Consider the following 22,888-nt stretch of genomic DNA (forward strand, 5'->3'; position numbering starts at 1 on the left):
TGACCACAGGTTGTGGATGTTTAGGGAATAGCTAAAAGACTGAGCACAAGTCTGGTCTCTGCATTAATCAACATTTATTAAATGTTAAGATAAAAGAGTGATGAAGTATGCAACTTTGCCAATCAAGACTGCTTCACCACTCAATGAGTTTATCACTGATTCATTCCCATGTCAGGGTACAATGGTCCTTCGAGGGTATTAGATTACATTAGAGCGTGGAAACAGGCCCTTCAGCCCAACAAGTCCACACCGACCCGCCGAAACGCAACCCACCCATACCCCTACATTTACCTACCCTTACTTAACACTACGGGCAATTTAGTATGGCCAATTCACCTGACCTGCACATCTTTGGACTGTGGGACGAAACCAGAGCAAACCCGGGGAGAACATGCAAACTCCACACAGTCAGTCACCTGAGGCGGGAATTGAACCCGGGTCTCTGGCGCTGTGAGGCAGCAGTGCTAACCACTGTGTCACCATGCCGTCCACACGGTATCTTGCAAATGGTGCCGTTTCGTTGCATCTTCGAAGCTTGTCCTTGTCGTCAGCATAGCTGTTGAGCTTTGAAAGTTCTGTTAAAAATTCCCGGATGACTTACTCCTGTACATCGTGTAGTTGGTGCACTCTGTTGCAATTGTGCGTTTGCGGTGAAGGAAATAAATATTCTGGTACTGAAGAATGTACAATCAAGTGACTGCATTATTGTGAATGGTGTCCAGTACCTTAAATGTTGTTGAAGTTACACCCATCTAGCAAATGGAGAGAGTTATGTTCCACATTTCTGTTGTGCCTTGCAAACGGTGTAGGATTCACTGAGCAATGACTTAAGTTTATAATCAAAACTGTCTGCCAACGGACATGTTTTTGTTGTCAAAGTGTTTCTACAGCCAGTCTCAATCGTTTTGCCTAAATACTAGCTCCGTGGACGATTACACGGGGTAATTTGGTTAAAGTAAAGCCATTGAAGTACAATGGGGTATGATTAGGTTCTCATTTGTCAGAGTTATCATTAGTGTATTTCGTCCTTGTGTGGACCAATCTGATTCCAATCGCTATCTGATTTCAAGTTCCAATTCCCGTCGGTGCTTGAAACTTCAACAGTTGTCTCACAGAAATGTCTCCACTTGGCTTAATAATATATAAGGACGTTGCAGGGGACAGCAGAGATTTGCGAACATGTTGATAACCTTGGAGAAAATGTAGCTTCGTTGAATGAATGGTTCGGCTGGGATTGATCTCCTTGAAACAAAAGAGGCGGAGGGAACCTGTATAATCACATAATAACATTTATAACGTTCAGTATTCATAGGATCTTGACAGGGTAGGTACAGTCATGTGGTTTACCCTCTGGTATTAGGAGAGCACCAGAGTACATGAACTCAGAATTAGATATTGCCTATTTAATTCAGAAATGAGGAGTCATTTCTTTGTTCAGGGACCAGAGAATCGGTGGAACACTTTACGAAAACTGTTGTTGAGGCTGAGTTGTGTATTTTCAAACTGTGCCAGACTGATATTTACACCAAAAAGACGATGAAGCTCTATCGAGGTAAGGTAGGAGAATGGAGTGGAAGATGATCAGATCAGCCATGATTTCGTTGAATGGTGGAGCAGTCTCGATAGGCTGAATATCCAACTTCCAATCCTATATCATTTGGTCTAACTCAATATTTTATTGATAAGTTTAGAATTCTGAGAGGATGGGATGATGTCATAGTAAAGTTTTATCAAACTGATCAGACAGATCAGGAACTCGGCTCCTAAACCGATGAACAAGGAATGTGCTGTGGCCTGGAGACAACAAATGGCACTGGTAATACTACATACGGATACGTGCAGAAGGTGTGATTGCTCATGAAAATTCGTGGATCTAATGTTGTTGGCAACTTGGTGATCACGCTAGATGATGGATTACGGTATGATCCACACAGCAGTAGTTTGTGAAAGAATGAAAGGTTCGTTTCATAGGAGAAGTTTTCTGCAGTTCCAATTCCAATTGACTGTTTGAAATACTGATCAGAACTTTGTGTGGAGTGTTGCATTAAAATTCACAATCCCACTGGATAAACTATTGCACCCGATCTCTCCTGATTTGTTTTGCTTTCATTCGATATAAATTCATAGAAAGTTAAGATTGAAAGAAAGGAGGAAAGTAACGTTGCACTCCTTTTCATTATCCCAATTTAACTTACAACAGAAACAAATTGGTGTATTTCTACTTTGATATGGTGTCGATTTATCACCAATCTCTGGTGCAACGAAAGGGCATGGGCAAGAATCTCCATCCAGTGTATACTAAAGATGCGAGGCACAAAGGGAAACCACAGCTGCGTTTGATAGAAGCAACAGCCAGAGTAGGATTCAAATCCACATGTGCACAGTGACAGAGCCTTAACCTCTGTGCCGCTTCAGCCCATGGCAAAGGGTCTCAGATGTGACCACATCAAGATTACATGTGGTGCACCTAGGGGATAAGACATTTCCTGAGCGGAATCGAATACACACCTTTATGTTACTGCTTTCAGTGGAATAATAATACCAGCAAAATCCAAGGAATTGACCTCGTCCTTGGAAGGAATACCTGTCATTGATTCATTCCTAGTCGGAACTGTCTCAGAATGAACCAGCTAACATGAAATTCCCGTCACATTCACACGCACATTTAGTCTTGACGCATAATTTCTTCAGACAGTTTCTCTCTCACGTGAAAACTTATATCGTGGGCGGCACGGTGGCCCAGTGGTTAGCACTGCTGCTTCACAGCGCCAGAGACCCGGATTCAATTCCCGCCTCAGGCGACTGACTGTGTGGAGTTTGCACGTTCTCCCCGTGTCAGCGTGGGATTTCTCCGGGTGCTCCGGTTTCCTCCCACAGTCCAAAGATGTGCAGGTCAGGTGAATTGGCCATGCTAAATTGCCTGTCGTGTTAGGTAAGGGGTAAATGTAGGGGTATGGGTGGGTTGCACTTCGGCGGGTCGGTGTGGACTTGTTGGGCTGAAGGGCCTGTTTCCACACTGTAATGTAATCTAATCTAATATATGGAGAGAGAAGTGGAGGTGATGTTTTAGCTCGATGGTCCTTCTCACATGGCTGAACCTGAACTGGTTTTGTTTGTTTAATTTTATTAATTTTGCTGCAATATCACTCTGGTCATTGCAATGATCGGAAGTGAATTTGATTTATGTGATTGGAACGTTAAATGTTGCATTAAATTTTGCTCCGAATTTATTTCAGCTTGAAGAAAATACTGATGAGAAAAGCAGAAGGTTAAACAATATGCCAGTTTTGATGCTCAGTTACTTTGGCAGATTTCAGTGGTTGTCAAATGAACCCAACATCATGGCGATTGTCCTCCCACCTTTAAGCCATGGGATGAAAGCAGGAAATCGATCTCCAAAGACGGGTCACTTCCTATACATTATGGAATAGCTTTCATTGACAATACACAGAATCTGGTCAGTTCCATTTATAATGCTTCATGTGGAATATTAATAGAAATCTTTCAAAACTCTGAGGTTTTTTTTTGCTGAATCTTACTCAGCTGCATACGTTTCCGATATTTCTTTGCATCTGAAGTCGTCCAACTTCGACATTGTTTCCTCGCACCTTCTACCCCCCACAACCCACTTTTACACTTTTACCTGGCCACAGGCTGTCTCTCTCCTGGTGAAACTCACTGCTTGTGTGTCTCTTAATGTGCCTTTCCAAGTATTTTGGAAACGGATTGTCTGAGTGACAGAAATTCTGCTCCCATCATTTCTTTGTCCTACATCGATGGTTTTGAAAGCCTGACGTTCAGAAATATACGAACTTGAAAGAGTGAATTTACCACCTATTTACTCTCTCCAAACCAAAATACCCAGGAAAACTTCCATTCGGTTTTCCTTGGTTCAGTGTCAAATTTTTCAACACACAAATAAATAAAATTCCATCCCCACTAAACGCCGGCAGCTTCGTCTCTAATGTCTTAGCAACCCAGTAAAAGCTGGCAGTGTCCTCTCTGATAGAATCACAGATTCCCTACAAGGCAGAAAGTACAGTTCAGCCAATCGAGTCTGTAGGGACACTCTGAACAGCATCTCAACCAGATCTAGCTCCCGTCTCTATCCCCGCAGGCCCTTGGCTTGTGATTTCAAATAAACCTGCTGGAATAAAACCTGAAATCGTGTGACTGCTGACCTTATCGCTGTGTTACCCATGGCTAACTCACTTAACTTACTGAATTCACTCTCTGGACACATCAGCGCAATTTAACATGACCAATCTACCTAACCTACAGACTTAACAGCAGTTCGAACCACTGAGCAAATGTACCATCACATTGAACACTATCTGTATCATTTACACACTGGTAACTCAGCCGAGTGAACGCAAGCTGCGCCCATCAACCGGAATTCAATGCACTCAAACGTGGTTCTGCGCTGTACAACCTCATTCGTTCTGCTGGAAATGTTTCTGCACTCAGGTCTGAATGGGTTTACTCTGCTTTCGGCCTCGGATCCCTGCTGTAAATAAACACATTAGTCAGGAACAACTCTATATAATGGTTTTCATTGCAACACAAACACAATGTGCAGTTTGCTGAAGTTACGTGTTTGCACTTTCACTTATAGTCTCTCTCCCCAGGAGCTGCAGTCCTTCCCCAGCTGATTCAGACAGCACTGTCTTTCCTGTGACATATCCAATCGAGAATGGAAGGCCAGGCATGAGGGACACTAACCACGATACTATAGAGGACAACATCGAAGGAGGCCCTTCAGCCTGTTGTGGCTGCACTTGTCCAACGCAACTGCTTAACGACCTGAATCAAGTTTTCCATTGTTTCGCCCACAGTCTTCTATGTTTGGGAACGGCAAATTAGCATGTCAATTTTTTTCAGGTTGGAAGGGTTTCCACCTCTCTGACTCTTTCCACACATCTACTCAAAACTTTCTGCCTTTTCCTGAAATCTCTTGGCCCCAGTGTTCGATCCCTATATCAATAACAAACGCTTCTTTCAGTCTATCCTATCCATATCCCTCATTATTTTCTACATTTCAGTCGTGTCTTCTCCAATGTCCTCTGCTCGGTGACAAACTACCCCAGTCTGTCCAATCTCTCCTCATAACTGAAACTCTTCAGCCCAGACAATATCCCATTGAATCTGTCCTGCAATGTTTCCATTGCGATCACATCATTGCTATACTGTGAATTGTAGAACTGCACACAGTAATCTAGCTAGAGCCGAATTAACCTTTTTTTTTCCCTATTCTGTTACAGTATGAGGGCGGCGCTGGCTCGGCAGTATTGATTGCGATCCCTAATTGCACAGCGGGCAGTTGAGACTCAACCATATTGCAATGGGTCTGGAGTCACCTGGAGGCCCGAACAGGTAAGAATAGCATTTTCCTTCCTCAAAGGACGTCAGTAAACCCGATGGTTTTGTTTTTTCAACAATTGACCATGGATTTACAGGTGTTATTAGATTCGTAATTCCAGATATTTATTGAATCTCAATTCTAACATCTGGCATGGTTGGAGTCAAACCCGGGTCCCTACTCCATTTGCAGGGTGTCTGAGTTAACAGTCCAGTGGTAATAGAGCTCAGCCATTGCAGAAAACCTGTGAAACTAATGTTTCTCAATGACGTCGCTTTTTTTTGATATTGTAATGTGTCATTTTCCTGAGCTTGACCCCCAATAATCGCAAGTCCATATCAGTAAAAGCTGCTACATGAGGATTGGCCTCACAACAGCGGTAACCAAATGGATCAACTGGTCTGCAGGTCCCGATGGTGGGGTTGCGGCACGTTCATCCAGCAACAGTGACCGCAGCAGCACAGAGTGAACAGTACCAATGTGAGAGTCAGTATTAGATTCTGCAGTGACTTAATGAAATAGGAAATGACTCCACAACCACATGATGAAAGAGCAGCGTTCCGAAAACTAGTGCTCAGTTAAACCTGTTAGACTCTAACCTGGTGTTGTGTGATTTTTAACTTTGTAGACCATAGTGCAACACCGGCATCTCTAAATTAATTAAATGGGGATGTGGGATGGAAAGTTCAGTTAGTGATCGAAGGAGGGAGAGAAATCTCTGAGAACGGGTGGATTTGAATTCGGACATATAAAACACAGAGATGTGAGCAAGCAGAATTTGAAGGGAAAATTGGAGAAAATTACCATGTTAAAACAACTGGTTCCTTTGCGTTTCACAAAATCTGGGGCAGATAGAGCGATTACTGCCGTGACTCGGATTCGAACCGAGGTTGCTGCGGCCACAACGCAGAGTACGAACCACTATACGATCACGGCATTCCACAGACGCACACACTGACTATGGGCTATAAGTACAGTATTATAGGAAATGTTAGGCAGCGTACCAAATGCACAATATCAGTGCAAAGCGAACAGTGGCAGATCTGTGGGAACTCAGAATGGGCTGACCGTTTAATATCGGTTCTCCCAGAGGCTGTGGTGATTCCATCATTAATATGCTGAAGGCTGAGATAAATAGATTTCTCCAAAACATCAAAAACTCCGGGGACAGTGCAGGTGTTGTTGAAATGTATGCTTCAATAGTCATGCAGTTTAACATCGGCTATTTCACCAGTTTCCCCACACAAGGCAGTAACCATTGCTGCCACATAGTCCCAATTCCCCGCCCCAGAATCAGAGGAACTGAGTGGCGCAGTCGCAACGATCAAACTGGAAGTCGGGATGGGAATGAGGTCGCACAGATACTCGAGGACTCCAGTGACACAACCGGTGAATGCACAGCATTTCTATCACGGTTTAGAGGCGCAAGCAATTCCGAGGTTGGGAGTGCTCCTGGTCAAAGGCGGGGCAGAAGGGTAATTTTTTCCCATTTATAACAATCTACAGTGCATCTTGCTGAGACAGCTGAGTGCCACAACTGGAGCGTGGGCAGCTGGTTTGAAGTTTGAACTTGCTTCACTGTCACCAACTTGCCTGGAATGAATTGCTTTCACTATTTTTCTTTCCAATTGTTTAGTATCTCCCTGCAGTCTGCGGCTTTCTTCCTCATGGTTAATTACATGACTAACTGTTGTATGATCCGCACACTGCTGAATCACGGCCACTACAAGTAAATATGAGTCATTGATCTATATGAGAAAACAGTGGAACTCACTGCAGGCATGCTTTGTCGGTTTGCAGGCGACGCCAGAATTGTAGACAATGAAGAAGATGATCTAAGTTTCAAAAGGATCTTAATCCAATGAGTCGTTGGACTGAAAAATGTGACATGGAGTTCAATCTGGATAAATGGAAGGTATTGCATTTTGGTACAACAACAAGTTGCGTAGTGTTGGAGAACACGGAAGCTCGGGGTGCAGGTACATAATTCCTTGTAGTTTGCATCACCTACAGATAACGTGGTTCAAAGGCATTTAACATACTTCCCTTCATTGTTCAGTCCTTTGTGTATAGGAGTTGGGACGTTATGTTGAAGCTTTGCAGGACATTGATGAGGCCACTTCTGGTATATTATGTCCAGTTCTGGTCGCCCAGTTGTTGGAATGATATTATTCAGTTGGAGCAGGTTCAGAAAAGTATGCACGTATGTTGCCGTGTGTGGAAGGTTTGAGTTATAATGAAAAGCTGGATAGGCTGAGACTATTTTCAGATTCGAGATCGGGGTGCTGGAAAACCACACCAGGTAAGGCAGCATCCCAGGAGCAGGAGAATAATTTTTTTTGCGCAAGTGTCCTTCATCAGGCTCTTCCCCGAAATGTCGATTCTCCCGCTCCTCAAATGCTGCCTGACCTGCTGTGCTTTCACAGCACAACTCTCTGGACTCTGATCTCTCATCTGCAGTTCTCACTGTCTCCGAGTTGAGACTGTTTTCACTCTAGGTTAAGAGTTTGAACGGCGACCTGATGGAAGTTTATCAATTATTGAGAGGCAAGTTAGAGTTAACGATAGCTGCCTTTTCCCAGGATGGGGATTTCAAGGTGAGAGGGCATATGTTTAAGATGAAAAGAGAGAGATTTTTTTAAAAAAAAATCATGTGAGGCTTTTTTTTAAGGAAGGTGTTTTACGTGTGCAATTAACTTGCTGAGGAAGTGATGGATGAGTGTACGTTTGCAACATTTAGTGAACAATTGATTCCAAACATGAATGGGAAAGTGGAATTTTTAAAATAAATTTATTCATGCCTCGTACATCAGTTATTTCCAAGAGGACATTTAAGAGTCAACCACGGTATTATCCATCTGGAGTCTCCTGTGGGACAGAGCAGATGAATATAACAGTTTTCTTCCAGAACTGGCATGAATGAATCAGATGGGATTTTCCACACAACTGATTCAGGTCATCACGAGACCCGTTAATTCCAGGTGCTTATTGAATTCAAACTCCACTATCTGTCATGCCAGGACCTGAACTCTTTGTCCCCAAAATATTCCCTGGATTTTTAGATTAACAACACAGTAATAAAACTACAAGGGCATTATAACCACATAACGGGTACAGGAGGAGGCAGATGGGACTAGATTAGTTTGGCAGTATGTTCAGCATGGATTGGTTGGACTGACTGGCCTGTTTTCATGCTGCATGACTCTATGATTGACGCTATGGAACAAATAGCTGGTTGGGATTAACAGCAGCATTGACAGCATAATCGCACACCTGATGGGATATGCAATCCTGCTGGAGTCTCCGGAGTTCGTTTTGCTCAGTGATCCCTTCACACACACGGGACTAGTGAACGGCCTCTCCCCAGTGTTACTGATTAAATTAGTTTCCATTTCTGTGGTTAATTGAATCCCTTCCAGCGGCTCCCATATTTCCCTGCTTTCTCTGTGGTATCAACGTCCCTTTTTCTACCCAGGGTGAACGATCCTTTCAAATTGTGTCCACACAGATACAAATCCCGTTTTCCATGTTGTGAATGTGTTTTCATTGTTTCTCATTCACCCATAGGGTGTGAGTATCATTGGTTAGGACAACATTTATTTTTCACCCCTCGTTCGTTGCTGCACCACAAACCCGGGTGCGATCCCAGCCTCGGGTGTCTGTCTGTGGGCAGTCTGCACATTCTCTCTGTGTTTGTGTTTTTATTTCTCCCTCTGACCTAAGATGTGCCAGTTACAGGGATCAACAATGGAAAATGCCGGCTTATGGGATAAGGAATACCGTGGGGTCTGGTGGGATGCGCTTCGGATGGATGTGTAGACTGGAAGGGCCGTCTAGACTGCTTCCCACACAGTGGGGATTCTTGGAATAAGGGCCAGCTAATTTTCTTTCTGGTCCTGGAGTCTCTCGTAGGCAGGACTGGGTGAAGATGGTAGAATCCCCTGCATAAGGGACATGAATGAATGAGATTGCAGGAAATTAAAGTCATGATCTCTGTTTCTGAGGTCAGGCTTGCATTTCAGGTTTTATTCATCGAACTTAAACAACACCGTTTCCGTGTCCCAACTCCCAAGGATGACTAGTTTAAAATATCACCCCAACACCACCTTCTCCAGATTGAAATCTTGACTGTGTGGAAGAAACTGATGCTGAGCAGATGCGAGCAAATGTAGCTGCCACCGCCAGTGTCGGAAACACAGATCCAAATCGTAAAATCATCCTTTAAACCCACCACTGCAAAGTTAAGGGCTCAACACGCTCCACTTATGCCACTCAGCTGTCTTAGAAATCGATATGATAGTATAAACGGGGACAACTATTCCCTTGAGCAGGACCACACTCAACCGAGGAATTTCTTCCGACTCTATACCGTCAACGAAGAACAGGACGCTCACCTATTGCATCACTGTCGCCAGAGAGTAACTCTGCGCACTCATTCCCATCCCCATTTCCGGTTGGATCTGGGCGGCTGTGCCGATGTAAAGCTGCAATGCTATTGAAGCATACATTTCAACAATATCCTGTACTGTCCCCCAAGTCATTGATATTTTGTCGAAATCGATCAATCTCATTTTTCAACATTCTCTTTCAAGGGATCTCCACAGCCTCTGAGGACATCGAACTGAAAGATTCAGCTCATTCTCAGTTCCCACATATCTGTCACTGTTCGCTGGGTACTGATATTGTACATTTGCTGTTCTTCCGAACATTTCCTCTGCTAGTATACTTATTGCTGCTTGCGAGCATCCTGTTCTGTGGTTGCTGTGATCGTGGTTGTCGGTATTTTGCATTGTGACCACAGTAATCTGGATTTGAAACCAAATCACGGCACTAAGTCTTCTCTCCGTTGTCCTTTTTGTGATACATGCTAAGAAATTAATTGTTTTACCTTAAAATTCCGCTCTCTCACGTCTCTGCGTTTCATATATCAGGATTCAAACACACCCGTTGTCGGAGATTTCTCTCCTTCCCACGATCATTAAACCTCCTTTCCGTCCCTCCTCCCATTTCTCTGAGGCAATGCACAATCTATCACTCTCTTTCACATTCATACTATTCTGTCTGTGCTGCTGCTGCGGTGATTGTTGTTGGGTGAACGTGCCCCAATACCACCATCGGGACCTTCAAACAAATCGATCCATTTGGAAACCGCGGTTGTGAAATCAATCCCCATGTAGCAGCTTTTACTAACATCGGCCAGAGACAATTGAAGCGCCAGGCTCATGGAAAATACCCAGGGCAGATTTAGTGAAAAGACGTTTTATTGGAAAAGATCAGCTTTTGTGGCTTTCTGCGTTGATCTTGTGATAATTTCAGGGGACTGATAGTCCAGAGACCCAGGTAATAATCTGGGTACTCCGGCTTGAGTCCCTCCATGCGAGGTGGTAAAATTTCGATTCAGCAAATATCTGCAATGAAGAATCCAATGACTACTATAGTTCCATTGACAATGGTTGAAAAATATACACCTAGTTTACTGATGTCATTTCAGGATGGAATCTGCTATCCTTACTTGGTCTGGCCTGCATGTGACGTCAGACTCATAGCAATATGGTTGAGTCTCAAATGCCTTCTGGGCAATTCGGAATTGGTAATAAATTCTGCCTAGCCAGAATCGCGCTCATACTAATACAGAAATTTTAAAACAAATGCTCATTAGGCTCAAGCAAGTGTGTTGTGTGCAGTTTTGCAAGTGACATTATAGTCGGGATGTCATCACACTGAGAAAATTGCAGGAGATATTTACCAGGATGTTGTTTGGGATGAAGAGTTTCAGTTTTGAAGAAAGACAGGACAGAGTGGACTGTTTGTCGCATTGCAAAGGAGATGTAGAGAAGTCATGAATGAGTTAGGGTATGGACAGATTTGACTGAACGTGTTTCCCATTGATGGAGGGATCGATCAGCAGGGGCCAGAGAGTTAAGGAGAAAGGCAGAATAGTTTGAGAAGATGTGCAAAAACCTTTATCAGCCAGTGGGTGGTTGGAATTTGGAATACACTGCCTGCATTGTTCAGATCCGCAGAAACCCTTATAACCTGAATAAATATTCAGATGTGAACTTGTGATGCCAAGACATATAAGGCTGTGGGATAAGCATTGAGAAATGCAATTCAGTTCATTAGGCAGTTGTTTTTGACAAGTGTGGCCAAAATTGGCTGAAGGGTCTTCTGTTACACTCCTGTCCTCGGTAGTATAATGGTTAGTGTCCCCGCCTGTCACCGGGCTCAATTCTCCGCTGGGGACAGTGTAAATGTTTTAAAACTGTCACTCCATTCCCAAGTTCGGGCATTGATACCTGTCCTTCCATTCTAGATGGTGCATGTCACAGGAAGGACAGTGCTGCCTGAATCAGTGTCGGGAAGGGCTGCAGCTCTCAGGGAGGCAGAGTGTCAGTGAAAATACAAACACGTGACTTCAGCAAACTGTACATTGTGTCTGTGTTGGAATGAAAAGCATTTGACAGACTTGTACTGGATTGAAGTGTTTACTGGAAGCAGGACGGTGAGAAAGAAACAGCGTAAAAAAAATTCAAATATGATTGCAGAAACATTTCCCTCAGCACGAATGAAATTGTAATGGAAAGAGTAGCGTTTCGATACATTGAATTTGGGTTGATTTGCTTTGATGAGGCCGAGTTACCAGCGTATAAAGCCATTAAGAAATGATACAGCAATTGGTCACTATGATGGAACATTGTATCAATAATTCGCACTGCTGTTCACAGGGAGGGTTAGGTTGATTGGCAAAATTGAATTGCCCTCTCGTGTCCAGGGAGTGAATTAAGTAAGTTAGGTGAATTAGCCATGGGTAACGCGGGGACAATGTCAGAAGTCACAGGACGACAGGTTATAGTCCAACAGGTTTATTTGAAACCATAAGAGGGAGGGCTCACTCTTCCTCAGGTGAAATATTTGGGAATAGGGAAGGAAGCTTGGTCTGGGTGACATGACCTTCAGAGAGTCGCACCGGCTCGATTGACTGAATTGCTCTTTCTGCACTGTAGGATTCTGTGATTCTATGAATTGATAATGACGACGTTTACTGGGGTGTAAAGCCATTAGAGACGATGCTGATGGGGGTGTACTGAGGATGAGATTTTATTCACTTGTCTTCTTGGAAAATTGAGAACAGTTATCCCTGAACCAAGGAAGATTAAAGGGGTTTTTTCAGGTTATGAAATGTTTGGACAGAGTAAATAGGTGGAAAATTCCCTCTTTCAAGTCAGTAAACATCTAGATGTCAGGCATTCAATACCTTTGATAAAACGTTTGAAGGACAAAGACATGATGAGAACAGAATCGCTGTCACTCCGAGAATCTGTTTTGCTAAATATTTGAAAAGGCACAGTTGGTGACATACAAGGAATACATTTCACAAGGAGAAGAGACAGCGTGTGGCTAGGTAAAGGATAGGGGTGGGGTGTAGTCGGTCGGAAGTTGCGGGGAAACAATGTCTAATTTGGTTGACTTTAAATGTAAAGACATTTCGTGAAGATGTGCAGCTGAATAAGATTCGATTCCAAAACTCTAAATTTTGAAAGCTTTGGCATAATATTCCACTTAAAGCATTGTAAATGGAGCTGAGTGGATTTTGTTTATTGCGATGGGAAGATATTACATAATGAATAGGAAGTGACCAGTTGCTTGGAGATCGACTTCGTGCTTTAATCACTTGCGTTAAAGATGTGAGGACAATCACCATGATGTTTGGTCCATTTAATATTCGGTGAAATCTGCCAAAGTAACGAGCAACAAAACTGCACTTTAACCCTCTGCTTTTCTAAGAAGTATTCTCCTTAAGCTGAAATAAAGTCGGAGCAAATTTGAATACAACATTAATCGTTCCAATGAGATAAATCTAATTCACTTGCGATATTACAATGAACATTGTCAGGTTGCAGCAAAATTAAAATGAAACGAACAAACAGCGTTTCTTGCGGTTTAATCCAATTCAGGTTCAGCCATATGAGAAAGGCCATTGAGCCACAACATCGCCTTTATTTCCCTCTCCATGGCTGCTTCTTCACGTGAAATTATGAGTCAAATGAAGATGAGAATATGACGTAAAAGTCTTGTTCTCTGTTTGATTCTGACATAGTTCTGACTCAGAATGTATCACTGACAGCTATTCATTCTGACCAGCATGGCTATTTATTGGAATTTGCAATCTTTATAATTCTGGTGAAAGCAGAAACACATTGGCGTGGAATCGGTTCCGCTCTGGAAATTTCTCATCCAAGACTTTCACTGCATGTAACCGTAATGAGGTCACATGTCACCGCTTTACAAAATGTGCTGAGGAGACCGAGCGATTATGGTGGTGGGTTATTATACTGTTGTGCTCCACATTCACAGATTCGAGTCACACTCGAGTTGCTAACTTCACAAACAGCTCCAGCAGTTTTTCTTTGCATCTCACACTCTGGTATACACTGGATCGAGAATCTTCTTCTTGCCCTTCACTGCACGGGAGATTCACCAGCAATCGATACCACATTAAAGTCGAAATGAAGAGCGAGAGCAGACATTCTATTCAATTGTGCATTAAATTGCTGTAAATAGAAAGAATGCATTTTTCTTTCTGCCCCACATTCCATCTTGTCTTTCTGTGAAGTTACATCGAAAGAAAGAGAAACAGATAACAAGAGATCGGGAGCACAAGTTTATCCAGTGGGGTTGTTCACGAGTATTTTAACCAAACACTTCACACAAGATTCAAACTGTCACTCGGAATCGGAACCGCAGAAATCTTCACCAATGAAACGAACCTTTCATTTTTCCACAAATTTCTGCTGTGTGTGAATCATACAATGATCCATCACCCAGCGTGATCACTGACTTGCCAACTGTATAAAGTCTACCAACTTTCTTCAGCAATCACAGCTTCTGGACACAGCCACCTGTGCTGTGCCCAGTGTCATTTGCTGCACCCAGGCCACAGCACATTTCTTCTTCCTGAGTTTATGAGCCTTGTTCCTGATCTGTCTGATCTTTTTCATAAACGTTTCCTATCACTTCAGCCCATCCCCTCACAATTCTGAACTTATGCATAAAATAAGGCGTTAGACCAAATTTTAAACAAAATGGAAGTATGCCCCTCAGCCCATCGAGTCTGCCACAACATTCAATGAACTCATGGTTGATCTGATAATCTTCAACTCGATTCTGCTTACTTACCTCGACAAAGTTCCATCATCTTTCTGATTAACTATCTGGCAGAGTTTGAAAATACCCAACAACTCAACCTCAGCAGTGGGTGCCGCAAAAATGCCACAGACATTCTGACCCCTGAGCAAAGAAATTACTCATCATTTCTGAATTAAATAGACAATATCTAATTCTGTGTTCATGTAATTGGTGCTCTCCTCACACCAGCTTGTATCGACCCTGTCAAGATCCAGTGAATAGTGAACGTTTATAAATATTATTATGTGATTATAGAGCTCCCCTCCACCTCCTTTGTTTCAAGGAGAATAATCCCAGCCTAACAAATCATTCCACGAAGCTCCATTTTGTACAGAGTTAGCAATACATTTGTAAATCTCTGCTGTCCCTTACAGCGTCCTTACATATTATTAAGGCAGGTGAAGAAATTTCGGCGAGGAAACGGGTTGAAATTTCAGGCGCAGATGGGAATTGGAACTTGAAATCGGAAAGCGATTGGAATCGGATTGATCCACAGAAGGACCAAATGCAGCAATGATAACTCTGACAAATGAGAATCTAATCATATTCGATTGACATTCAATGGCTTCATTGTAACTGAATTCCTCAGTGTGATCGTCCTGGGAGCTAGTATTTAGAAGAAATGGAACCTGCCCGCCCATATAAAGAAGTTGACTACAATAACATGTCCGTCGGTCGACTTTGTTTGATTATTAACTCAACTCTTGTCTCCGTGAAGCCTACATCGTCCGCAATGCACAAATTAGATGTTTAACAGATCTCTCTCCATTTGCCTAGGTGGGTGCAGCTTCAATACCACTGACGGAACTGGACGCCATCCACGACAATGCATCACTTAACTGTACATTCTTCAATACCTGAATATTTATTCCCTTAACTGCTAAAGCATAATTGCAGCAGAGTGCACCACCGAGAAGATTCACTGGAGTAACTTATCCAGGTTTTATTGACAGAACCTTCAATGTTCAAAAACTTTACCGACTATAATACAAGGTTGAAGATGCACTGAAACGTCACCGTTTGCAAATTACCCTCCAAGGAACATACCAGCATGACTTGGAGAGGAACCAGTGGTAAATGCATTGAGTGGTGAAGCGGTCTTGATGGGCAAAGTGTTATACTTCAGCCCTCCCTCTTTTATCATACTTTTTTTTTAAATGATTATTGCATTGACCAGACTTGTACACATTCCTTTAGTTGTTTCCTAAACTGGCGCTTGCGCTGGTCAACAATAGAAAATAGCCAAAAACCCTCTCGACAACTGATCTCCCTGTCCAACAATCTTCAGAGATCTGTGAATGTCCACTCCAAGATCTCTTTGTTCCAGTACACCACTCAGAATCCTCACTGTTATTGTTTCAACTCCCCAAATTCATTATCACTCATCGGTCTGGATTCAATTACATTCTCCATTTTCCCTTTCTACCTGATTGTTATATCCCTGCGGTCCCTGACATTATTCATCATAGTCAACTACACAACTTCTAAATCATGACTCCGACAACTAAGTTTGAATTATTGATCAACATCAGGAAACAGTGGTACTCCACTGCAAAAAGGCATCCAAACATGCTTCATTTTTGGATGGGATGAATACCTGAAATAACAGCAGAATCAGACCCTTGCTGTCATTTGTAAACCTGATGGTGACTCTGCAGGTTGGTCTCCTGACTGATTCTTTCTCAAATATGGGAGTGGTGAATGACCTGTCCACTTTGTGACTGAGCAAGTGAGTTTACATTTCAACGGGTAATTGAATCCCTTCCTGCAGACCCCGCCCCCATGGACCTGACTTCATTGCGGCGTGGGTATCCTTGTGTCTGTTTAGATTGGATAAGCAGTTGAATTTGAGTCCACGCTGAGACGACTCCCAATTATCCCCGTCATCCATGCATCTTTTTATATCCTTCCTTATTCTCCCACGGAGTGTGACCATCATAGTCTGAACAGCACTTGCCGTTCATCCTTAACTCTCCTTGACCTGAGTCAGAGGGAATTTATGGGTGAACCGTACTATTGTGCGGCTGGAGTCATATATTGGTTAAGGACGGCAGATTTCCCTTATGAAGGGAAATTTATGAATGGTTTTTCAGCAAATTAAAACTTTTTGTCACTCTTCCTCTGAGCGGGTTTATATTCCAGATTTTATTCATCAAATCTAATTACCTGCAGCTGCCATGCTCCATTTTCCAAGGGTTGCTAGCCCAAATAACGCCATTACATTTGCAGATGACAGGAAGATTGGTGGAGTAGCAGAAATCATAGGGGACTGTCAAAGAATGAAGGATAATATAGATAGACAGGACAGTTGAGTGGAGAATTGGCAGATGGAGTTGAATCCAAGCAAATGTGAGGTAATGCATTTTGGGAAGTCGAATTCTCCAGCCAAGTATATTGTAAACGGAAGAGCCTTGGGTAAAGTTGATGAGCAGAGAGATCTGCGAGTTCAGGTCCTTTGTACCCTGAATGTAGCTGCACAGGTAAATCGAGTGGACAAGAAGGCATATGGCGTGCTTGCCTTCACCGGACGGGGCATTGAGTATAAGAGCTGGCAGGTCATGCTAAAATTGTAAAAGATTTTGGTTCAACCGCATTTAGAATGCTGTGTACTGTTTTGGTCGCCAAATTACCAAAACAATGTGCACGTTTATGAAAGAGTGCAGGGAAGGTTTATGAGGATGTTGCCTGGTAGAGAAGGTACTAGCTCTGAAGAGAGGTTAAGTCGGTTACGTTTGTTTTAACTAAAAGAAACGAGATTGAGGCGGACCTGATTGACGTCTACAAAATCATGAAGGGTATAGCCAGGGAGGATAGAGATAAGCTTTTTCCCAAGGTGAGGGATTCAATAATGAGATGTCACGCGTTCAAGGTGAGAGATGAAAAGTTTAAGAGAGCGCAACGTTGGAAGTATTTTACACAGAAGGTGCTTGGTACCTAGATAGAGTTGCCCGCAGAGGTAGTAGAGGCAAGCACGGTAGATTCATTTCAGGTGCGTCTGGACAGATGCATGAGTATGTGGGGTGCAAAAGGATACAGACGGTTTGGAATTGGGTAATAGGTTTAGACAGTGGATCAGCTCAGGCTTCGGCGTCCAAAGGATCTGTTCTTGGGCTGTAAGTTTTCTGTGTTCTTTGTTCTTCTTTGTTCACTACACTACGAACTTCATGCTACATTGCTACATCTCAGAGAATGACATTGTCAATTCCAATTATCACAGAGGGAATGAGAATATGAAATGTGGCTGTGTCAGAATGAAAGTGATGTATGCTGGATTGGAGTGTTTACTGGGAGCAAGAGGCTGATATGGAGTCGATGTGATCAAAAACAGCTCTTACTGTCAAAGTAAGAAAACAGCGCATTGTTAAGGAAAATTTAAGAGAATGCTTTCAATTAATCGACCTCTTGCTTAAGGCTGCAGCATGCGTCTGCTGAGCCAATCTGCAGTGCGGGTTAATGCTGCTATTGTATCTTAATAACCTCATACACGGAGACAAATATGCGCTTCCGCCCCGCCTTTGACCAGGAGCACTCCCGGCTTTGGCATTTCATGCGCCTCTGTACCATCATAGAAGAACCACGTCCTCACTTTCAAACCAATCATTCCATTTCGATACCGTGGTTGTGAGATCATTTCTCATGTAGCAGCTTTTACAACATGGACCATAGATTATTGGAACATCAGGCTCAGGAAAAGGACACAGGTAGCAGTGAGGAAAAGAAAAAAATATTTAAAGTACCTCTTTCTGTGGAATTCTACATCATTTATTTCACTTGCTCATTTGGCTCTATCTAGTCTATTGTGTGCAGTTCTGTAATTCGCATGATGCCACGGATATGATAGCACTGGAAATGATGCAGGACAGATTTGAAGAAAAATTCGATAATCTGGAGATGTTTTTCTTACAGCAGAAGAAATTGAGAGGAGACATGTTTGAGATAATCAGAACTATGGATGGTGTAGACTCTCTTTGATGGTGAGATCGATCACGTGGGGAGGGGAGGGTGGCATAGACCTAAGGATAGAAGAGGAAATATTTGAGTGAACGCAAAGACAAATGATTTAAAACAGCGGTTAGTTGAATTCTGGAAATCAGTGCATGCAAAAGTTGGAGAGGCAGAAATCCTCATAACAAAATTCAGATGTGAATTTTGTGATGTCAACACAGATGAGGTTATAGGCCAAGTGATTTAAAAAAGTGTTCGGATAGTTAAGCGAATGTTAATTTCCAGTAATACCAAATAGGCTTCTTTTTACATAGAATTCCTGGATAGTACTACCGCCTGTCGCTGCGTGAGATCCGGTTCAATTCGCTTCCAGGACGTATGCTTGAATATAGGGAGGGCTCAGTCGGTAGAACTGAACCTTTCCACGCCAGAAACCCGCATTCTATTCCAGACTTGTGTGACTGACTGTGTGGAATTTGCACACTCATGCTCTCTCTCTCTCTCTCTCTCTCTCTCTCTCCCTTGTGAGTTTCCTCTGGCTGCTCCGATTACTTCCCACAGTGCAAAGGTGTGCAATTCAGGTGAATGGCAAACAAAATCTGAATGGACTGTACGTGTTGTAAGACAGAGACAAAAGTCAGAATTTCAGCTCGAGGAGAACAGAATGACCATTTCGGGTCAACAGACCCTTCCTCGGAACTGTTTTTAATTCGCAATGTTAACTCTGATTTCTCTACACTGATGCTGCCTGAATCGCTGAGCTTTTGGAACAATTTCTATTTTTGTAGGTGGATCATAAATGCGATTTAAAAAGATTGAGTGGGGGAGTGTGAATCTCTTCCACGGCACAGTGCAGGCACAACTGGCCAAATGGTTTCTGTATGCACTGTGTCTAATTCCATTAACTCTGTATCTATAAGTCTTTGTCCTTTTTTTAGTCTTTGTTTTTCACATCTCTCCTGTCATGTGAAGTGCAGAGCAGGACAATCGATGTATCGGGGATAGGCCACCAACAAACCATTACCACCTGACGCCTGGAAGATGAACCCCTCATATTCTGCATTGGCACCCTGCAACCACACGGGATAATTGAGGATTTCAACGGCTTCCTCATTTCCCTCCCCCCCACATTATTAGAGTCTGAAGCATCCAACTCAGCATCACCCTCCAGACCCATACATCTCTCCCCCTCTGACATATCACCTCCTCCCGCGACTCAACCCACCATTCGCTTTCCCAGCTACCTTGCACCCAACTCTAACCCCCACCCATTTATTTCTCAGCCCCCACCCACCAGACTCAGTCCTGATGAAAGACTTATGCCAGAAACGCCGATTCTCCCGCTCCTCGGATGCTGCCTGACCTGCTGTTCTCTTCCAGCATGACACTATCGCCATGTCGAAGATAGACGATCTCAGCTCAGGCTCGTTTTTTGAGAGCGGAGAAGGCTGAGTGAGGAAGTGATTAAGGTGCACATTAAGGGGATAGATAGGTGTGATGGGAATAAACTTCTAATGTGAAGAGTTAACAACCAGGGATCTCCGTCAAACGCAAGTAAGAGGATGTTCAGAGGAGATATTGGAAGAACGTTTTCACTCTGGGAATGTTGTTTATTTGGAATTCACTGTTTGAACGTGTGGTAAAACTATGCGTCAGGAGTATTTACCGAATACTTGAGAAGTTAGAGCACACATGGATAAGGCCCAGGTACTGGAAAGTGGGGTGAAGTTATACAGATGTCTGATGAAAGAACCGAACACTGTACAGAAAATACAGAGCATGAAAGCATGGGAAGGGTAAAGACATGGAAACTACTGGCGATCTGTTACAAGGGGTCTGCGGAATGCTACATTCGTCACAGGGTCACTGGGGCAGGATGGGGCCAGTGTGGCAGGATAGGAAAAGAATAGTGGAATGCTCCTACACCAAATAGCAGAGTCAGACTGGGCTGAAAGGTTACAATGGCAGACGGAGATAAAAGCAATGAGAAAAGTCACCCTTGCCTACTCAATATCATCATGGCAGTTTGGGGCAAGTCGTGATAATACATACTTAGGACATGACTTTAAATAAATAATTGATAGTACAGTCAGCCTGCTTGAGACGCTTGTAGACGGAAAGATATGACACTAAATATCTAATCAGTAGTTAGTAGAGTCAGCTTGGGACAGGAAAACATTGTGATAGATGGGGTAGCTAAATATCTAATCATGACAGGTTAGTCTGGGATGGAAGGTCATTGTAGCACAGGTGGCAGTAGAATACCTAATGGTGACAGTAGAATAATATTGAGTAGAATTATGAAAAACCATAGTGGCAGAAGTAGAACGACAATGGGAACTAACACTATTGGTTTATTGTATAACTGGAGTGAGGTAATTCTGACAAACACAGTTGGGCATTCTGATAATCTAACAAAACATGATTAAATACAAGGCATAAAGTGATGGAGTTTAATTCAGATACATGCGACGTGCTGCACTTTGGGAAGGCAAATCTTAGCAGGACTTATATACTGAATGGAATGGTCCGAGGCAGTGTGGCTGAACAAAGAGACCTTGGAGTGCAGGTTCAAAGCTCCTTCTAAGTGGAGTCGCAGGTAGATAAGTTAGTGAAGAAGGAGTTTGGTATGCTTTCCTTTTTTGGTCAGAGTGTTGAGTACAGGAGTTGGGAGGCCATGTTCCGGCTGTACAGAACATTGGTTAGGCCACTATTTGAATATTGCGTGCAATTCTGGTCTCTTTCCTACCGGAAAGAGGTTATGAAACTTGGAAGGGTTCAGAAAGATTTACAAGAATGTTTCCAGGGTTGGAGGATTTGAGCTATCGGAAGAGGCTGAACAGACTGGGGCTGTTTTCCCTGGAGCTTCGAAGGCTGAGGGGTGACCTTATAGAGGTTTACAAAATCATGAGGAGCTTGGATATCATAAATAGACAAAGTCCTTTACCTGGTTCGGGGAATTCATAACTAGAGGGCATAGGTTTAGTTTGAGAGGGGAAAGATAAAAAAGACACCTAAGGGGCAACTTTTTCACCCAGAGTGTGGTACGTGAATGGAATGAGTTGCGAGATGATGTGGTGGTGGAGGCTGGTACAATTGTAACATTTAAGAGGCTTGTGAATAGGAACGGTTTGGAGGAATATGGGCCAGTTGCTGGCAGGTGGATGAGATTGGGTTGGGATATCTGGTCGGTATGGACAAGTTGAACAACAGGTTCTGTTTCCATACTGCATATCTCAATGACTCTATGACTCTATGTCAAGAACCTTAAGTTTCGGGGGATTCAAGAATTTGTTTTCTGAATGTCACTGTTTTTGTTTGCAAATAAACGATATACTCCTTGAAAAACTCTCCGCATCTCCTGGTGATTGTTGACATTTTCTCCACGACAACCGCAACTTTGGGTGGAGTAAAATTGTGGCGAGTGCAGCTCTGTGGTGCAATGAAAAGTGTGTTAGATTTCTACAAATTTGGTAACTTTGCTATTCAAAGTTTGTGAGTTTGAACCGCATCAGAATTGGAGTTTCGTTCAGTTTTCAGCTGAATCATTGATTGTTGTGCTGATTCCTCGCCAATTCCTGTCGTCTGGAGTTCTCGTCCCTGCTACTGACCATAGGAAATTCCTTACCTTCTTGGTTGTGAGTTTTTACGGAATCATGTTCAGACCAGAATCAGATGCTCACCCGCAAAACCTGCAAATTCCGTGCAGAAACCCATTGTCTCTGAACACATTTCCCTCCCAAAGTTGCACAGAAATGTTCGATTGCTTAAGTGTCTTTATCCCGTTGTGTGACAGGTTGTTGTGGATGAGCTGTGGAAAGACATTGACGTGTTTAGACAGCCATGATGATATCAAACGGCGGGTAGTACAGGTATTTGGAATAGCCTCCTCATGTTCCTCTCTTTCTGTGCTGTTTCTTACAGAGTGTTTTCAAAATTAACATGATGAGAGCAATGTGAATCGACACGACGGAATATCAAAATCCTCCCCTTTACTCTACCGCTCTCACAGCCAGAACAGACAGCTCCTATTGCTGATTTAAATCAGATAGTGATGGATTCTCTCAGGCGCTCTGTCAGACTACATGCTCCTTCACACAGGTTTCCAACTGGGTACATGGAGCAAGCAAACGTGTGGATATTGGAATTCAGGGACAGGTATCAAATCTGCTGGGCTGCAGTTCTGGTCACATGAATTTCTGACATGCTGAGACTTTCTGTGCATTCTACCTACTTGACGATTTAAACTGTAATTGAATTTTTATTATTGCATAACATTCTTACATCTTCAACATTCATGCAAACTGTGCAACGTGTTCTTGGATGTAGGAATGGTGAAGATTATTAATGAACGCAAAATGTTTCATGTTACCTGTATGAACTTTCAGAAGGAAGTCA

This window comes from Chiloscyllium plagiosum, unplaced genomic scaffold, assembly GCF_037043375.1.
Source record: "Chiloscyllium plagiosum isolate Xiang-an unplaced genomic scaffold, Cpla_swu_hap1 HiC_scaffold_38, whole genome shotgun sequence".
In the NCBI taxonomy this organism is placed as follows: domain Eukaryota; kingdom Metazoa; phylum Chordata; class Chondrichthyes; order Orectolobiformes; family Hemiscylliidae; genus Chiloscyllium; species Chiloscyllium plagiosum.